Raw genomic sequence first — 5,971 nt, forward strand, 5'->3', positions numbered from 1 at the left:
GTGACGGAGACGCACAAACAGGCACGCGACTGTGCGCGTGGAGCTGCGCCAACTCCACGTACACAGGGGGGGGGAGAGAGGAAGAGAGAGAGGAAGAGGAGAGTAGCTGTTGGCCCCTCGGTTTCCACTTATAAAATGCTGCAAAAATAACTGTTGGCGTGTTAACGTGAGAGAGAGAATGTGAGAAAATGCAAAAATAGTCAATGGAATATTGGAGGAGAGAGATGTAATTGAATTGGTTTTGCATGACTCCGTCTAAAACAAGAAGGAAATGAAGAGAGAATGAGACTAAATTAGTGAGGTGATGAGAGAAAGGTGATGAGATCTGCAGACATGGATTCCCAGCTCTCCTTGAAATCTGAATCAGTTTTGTGGCTCTTACCTGTGAAACTGCCTTAGTCACTTCTATATGTGGAGTCATTTCTATTTCTTACTGCCACTTTTCCAGCTCCTACAAGATCCCTGAAGGCCTCTGTGGATGTTTCTGAGGTTGTGCTTGATGCCAACTGGAATCAGCGCGGTATCTATAGCCGACTCAATTCTCTCTCTGTCGATCACACTCAGACACTCAGACACTCAGCAAAGAGGTGGTCAGTGGAGCAATATTTTTGACATCGAAATGAGCTGGGATGTTTCCCACAGACTGGGTGTTTTACAGATGTGAACTGATAGCAGGGCTGAAAATGGGAATTATCAAGTCACCTATGTGTTTTCAGTTAGTCGCAGTCACACATTTAGAGAAGCTGCTAGTGTCTGTGCTGTTGGTTAAGCCGTGAATTATGACAAAACACTGTGAAGATAAATAAAGGTATTAAAATATGTGTTTATGTGATTTAACTCCACGTGTCTGTGTCCTGTTGATACGTGTTATATGTGTACCCTACCCATATCCAATTATTTCCTATCCTATCCTATCCTTCCTATCCTATCCTTCCTATCCTATCCTATACCTATAGAACCTTAACCAAGCCTATGCCTACGAAAACATCCAGTAAACCCACTTCTTCAGACAAAAAGCAGAAATAATGGGTTGCCAAAGGTTTCAGCACTGAGGACATCACTCAGTCGTCTCTATGTATTGATTGACAAATCCTTCAGCCCCACAGCTGTTAGATGCTCTCTGTGCCACGGTTATAAAGAATCAGACCCTGTGGTCTATCATAGTAGAGACAAATAGTGCTTTCACAACTGACTTGCAAAGGGTTTTGAGGAAAATCATTAAATTAATGGCAGTTTTGGTGGTGATGACGCAGATCTTCTGTGCAGAAGATGAGAGATTGATCACAATGATGATGAGAATGCTTCTTGTTCAGGCGCGAAGAGCACCAGTGGTAATTATGCTGATGTTCTGACTAGCAGCTATGACAATCCACCCGCACCATCAGCAGCAACTGACTGTCATGATGGGGCCAGAGACATTACTCTCCACTGCTTCTACATTCTGTATTGATAATAGTTGCCTGTTGCCAAGACAGACCTTCAGCCTCCATTTCTTTAAACAGCATAGATGCAGCCACCATCAGACCCGTTGATGGCCTAAAGACTGGCCCTGATGGAGCCCACTGGAAGAAGGAAAATTCTTCTGCAGAGTGAGGGAGCGAGTGGTTTCCTTCTTTGAAGAACTGGTCTGAATTTAGCACAGCGCCATGCCCCCTAACTTCATTCACTGTCATTCTTATAATATTAAGTCTAGTTAGCTAGAGTTAGGCCCAGACTGACATTCATAAGAGAATGAAGTTAGGGGAGAGTGGGCTCAGCTTTCCAGTGGATAACTCTTCCACCTCATAGCAGTACATTTCTGGGCCTGCTGGTCAGGCTGATGGGCTGGTCTGTGTCTGTGCCTTTTCTGTGTCTATTTGTATATGTAACATCCCCCCGGCATAATTACCTCACTTCAACCATGACAGCTCGAGGTCTGGTTCAGAGCCGGGGCTTAATCTCAAACCAGTTCTTCATGTTTCGACAGCCAGAGATCCCAGCTCTCGGCCAGGAAAACTGGTTCAAGAGCAACAATAACACTTTGCTAGTCTAGAAATGACAGCTGTTGCCGATACCTCTCTTTCCTACTGTTATATATTTTCTTGTACTTTCTGTTGCTTTTATATTTCACCCGACCACCACTTTGTTTTCTGTTGTACATTACATTTGTACTCTTTTTGTGTGTCTCCTCCCTCCTGCTCTGTGTGAACCTCCCTCTCTGGGGTAATCAGCATGTGGCCTGTGTTCACAAGTGTTTGAACAGCAAAGAGTGGATAGCGGCAGTCTGATCTCATTCAGCTGGGCTCATTCTGTCTTTTTTTTCTGTTGTGTGTGTACAGTATGAACTGCATGTGTGTACTTTCACATGCATACAAACCTTTACTGGCCAGCAGGGCCCTGGGGAAGGGCACATTGAAGGGTAAAGGCAGGGGAATTCAAAGTTTCTACCAAGGTGGTATAATGCTGCCTCCTGAGGCGCTGTGGTTAAAGGACAGTGGGGACAGTGGGGACTGACTATTCATGGCCTGATGAGGAAGGGGGGTGACGTATCTTGTCTACCACTAACTCGCTCGAACAAAGACAAATGGCTGCAAGAACTCACACTGCTCCATATCTTGGGTCAAAAGTTATACACTACAAAAAAAACACATCAGACTTAATATTTTGCGAATACTAACTAGTCAGGTCACTGGGTACCTCGTCCAGAAAAATTGAAAGACAAACTAAAACAACAATTCTATATATATTATTGTCAATGTTAATCATAACCAGTCTTGTTAGGTTTTCAGAATTAAGAATTAAGTGTGATGAAACATGAAACTCTTTTGGTTCACTCAATTTTGCGTTGCATTGTTGTTGTCAGTCCAAGGTCTTTTCCCTTTGGAAGAAGATAAGAGAAGGCGGTGATGGTAAACAGGATATAAGTGCACTAACTGGGTGAAAACAATGATTCAAGTGACTGAACAGCAACTCACCAACACAACATGTGTCCCCAGCTGAACGGCTGCTGGTGAGAGTTGACTTTAGCCAATGGTGGAGACACTGGTGTGGCAACAGGGTAGGGAAAGGAAGCAATTTTAATATGTTTGTGTCTGAAAACCCCCTTAATTTCCTTGATTGTCTTTGTACAGAGGACTGCATCAACACTGTGGTCAGAGACCACTTACTGAGGTCCCATGGCACCAGTTTTCACCCAAAAGCTTCATAATGGTAAAGGTTAGGTTGAATACTAGAATGTCTAAATGTGTGTGCAGTGTCATTAGTCCAACATGTGTGTGGTGGTTTAATGTGGGGCCCTCCAGGTTCCTTTTGCCTTAAAATCCCTTCAACGTTCCTGGCTGGAGACACAGTAAGGGAGGCCCCTGGCTATATACAGCCCAGTGATGCTGCCAGTCGTTTGGTTGTAGCAGGACCATAAAATGTCTTTTGTGGTCTATGGCTGTATATTCATAACACTTTGCACACTCTGTTCGAATCGGACCTACATGTGATATAACTAAACAGCGTTCGAATCAAACACAACCCTATCAAAATACCTCACTAGATTTATATTTGTGAGCTTTTATACTGCACAGAATTCAGGGCAAAACTTGCAACATAACACTGCAATGTACTAATGGTGCATGTGTTTTATTGATCCATGTGTGATTAGTGGGATTCAGAAGTATTATTCTATTTACCAGTAACAGAGCAGCTGGTGAGTGTAACGCGTGGAAGTCAGAAATTCAATAAGTGCACATTTTGGCTTTTTTATCTGAGGGTTTTATTGGATGTTTCTCTGTGCCTCTATTATAATTCACCACCAGGGGGCAAAATTACATGTTATGGGCATAGAAAGTGGATGGTTTTAAATGGTTATGGAATCAATAAAGTCTGTCATACCAGTTCTGTATGGGCACAATTGATCAATTAAAGATGTTTCATTAGCTGTTTCATATACAAGATTGCACAAATGGAACCTATATTAAATATATCTGGTGTGCTTCAAGCTAGTTTGTAAATCTTAATCATTACTTTCAGCAGACTGAAACCAGATCAGGAAAACGTCATTCTATTAAAGAGAACCCACACCCCAATTTAAAGAGGAAAATTTACTCAGTATTATTTGTTGTAGAAGCATTGTTTTTATGCTGCCATCTTGGCCAGAAGGTTTATAACCTAATCTCAGAGATTTTTACCTGGAAATGAAGCAAAAGTAGAGCATGAAGTATAATGAGAGAAACACAGACACCTACACAGGAACAAGAGGCTGTATTTTATTTCTGAGACAGTAAAGTGTTGCCTGAAGAGCACTTCTTTTCCACACTCTATTTCGGATGAATTAGTAAGTGAATAAAAACATACATTGGGTCATGCCATACCAACAACACAGAAATCTCCGGAGTTTCAGGTGAGGGGTGAGGATTGGAAAATGCACAGAGGAGTTATAATAAATCCCTCTTTTTTGGCAAATCATCAAACCTTGACGCCACGGCACAGTCAGACCATGTGATGTACTATAAAACTTCGGGCTGGGACTCTTGTCAAACATGTCCGGTTTGGAGTCAATTGGACCATGTATGTCCGAGATACAAGAACCTTGTGTTTTGATGGGGATTCGAATGCCAAGCAGCACTTGCGAACCTGGGACCTGATGGGGCAGCGGGGGAGGGCGGTCGGGGACCGGGCCCAGTGGAGAGTCATCCACGGTCTATATTATTATTCAGTGTCATTTAAGAATCCCATAATAATTCATTAAGAAAAAAAGCACTTTAGTATTGTAACTTGTGCCTTGTTGTACACACTAGTTTTCAGTTACGCATGTTTACCATACTGCTTTATGTTGCATATTGAGTTGTGCAATATGATTTAAGGACTTTAGAATTTAATGTATTATATTATTACTTCTTTCATCAGTCACATCACTTTATTATTTTATATACACATGTGCTACATTTAAGAAGCTGTTAATCCCCTCCTCTGAGGTACATTTTTTCACCTTTATTTTAAATTTTAATTCTGTTTTCTTTAATTCATATTTTTTTCCCTTCAACCACTCTGAACTAATTTATGGAATTTTTATGAATGCATTTCTAGATGGCATCGATTTCCTTGTAACAAAAATAAGATGTTCGACAAGGTCATGCACATGAGATGTTTTTGCGTAATCCTGCGAACTAACAGACAAAGAATCGTGGTTGTAAAAATAACCTCCTTGGCGGAAGTAATTATCTGTGTATATCTTTTTGTGCATAGGATGGAAGGTGATACATCATTAATTTTAACTGTTTTAATCACAATTTCTTGCAGTTTATACCAAAACTGTGGTTATCACATTTATTATCTAACATCGTCTAACATTATCTAACAGGTCGCTTTATTTGCCTTTATATAGACTTAGATGGCTGTAATATCAAAGACACCTTGACAGTCTTTGACATGTCATGAAGGAAAACAGGGAATGAAGAAGAAGAAGAAGAAGAAGAAGAAGAAGAAGAAGAAGAAGAAGAAGAAGAAGAAGAAGAAGAAACAGTAGATGGACATATAATTGGATCAGAGACTTTATATTTAATAAGTTTATTCAGGTAAGAATTGGGACAGCTTTATCAGGAAGGTATAGGATGGAAAACGGTACTCCTCAGGGCAGCGTCATTAGTCCAATATTGTTTTCCATTATGATTAATGATGTGTTCTCTCAAGTTCAGGGTGACATTGGGATCTTTGCTGATGAGTATTCATCATATTATGGGAGAAAATACAAGAGGTAATTCATGTGGTAGAAAATGGTTATATTCACAGGGTTTCAAGTTGTCAGTGTAAAAAAACGTAAGCATTGGTGTTCACTAGAATGAGAGGGTTGATACACAGCTAGGTATGTATGGACAACGAATAGAGTTGCGTGCGCTTTGTGCACCGCGGGAAGGATAAACTGTGTCCGTCACGCAACGCCGAACCACGCCCACTAATCACGCATCACGGTCCACGCCATCAAGTTGATCGAATTAAAGTTGCA

The sequence above is a fragment of the Hippoglossus stenolepis genome, chromosome 1 (genome assembly GCF_022539355.2).
Source record: "Hippoglossus stenolepis isolate QCI-W04-F060 chromosome 1, HSTE1.2, whole genome shotgun sequence".
NCBI classification, from domain to species: Eukaryota; Metazoa; Chordata; class Actinopteri; order Pleuronectiformes; family Pleuronectidae; genus Hippoglossus; species Hippoglossus stenolepis.